Source organism: Etheostoma cragini, unplaced genomic scaffold (assembly GCF_013103735.1).
Source record: "Etheostoma cragini isolate CJK2018 unplaced genomic scaffold, CSU_Ecrag_1.0 ScbMSFa_367, whole genome shotgun sequence".
Taxonomy (NCBI): domain Eukaryota; kingdom Metazoa; phylum Chordata; class Actinopteri; order Perciformes; family Percidae; genus Etheostoma; species Etheostoma cragini.
Window position 1 is genome coordinate 136,514 of NW_023267961.1, and position 472 is coordinate 136,985.

Genomic DNA, 472 nt, shown 5'->3' on the forward strand with positions numbered 1-472 from the left:
CACACACACACACACACACACACACACACACACACACACGGATCTCTGTATTCCGGGCCAGATCTGGTCCGGATCAGGCATACCTGGCGCACCGTCCGCTCCTTTTCCGCCTTTTGGGAATCTTCATCTGGGATTTTCTTTCGGCACAAGACGCCCTGGTCCAGAAACCCCACCGTTCCTGTGAAGGTTGGCCGGGGGTTGGGCCTCACACTCCCGCAGGACCAGGTCTAAAAACCACCATGCATCCTGGGCTCGCTCCCCTCTAACAGCGACCCGAAACCGAACCGAACCGGCCCCGCCCTCCTCTGCTGCAGCACCGGGACACGCCGAGTCCGGAAAGAAACAAAAAGCAGGCTCTATTTCCCCTCAGAGTCCGGAGGGGTGCTGTCCAGGGTCCTGGTCCCCCTCCGGGTCTGAGGCGGAGGATGCGAGGATGCGGACTTATCCTCCGCGTTTACGGCCGGACCCGTGA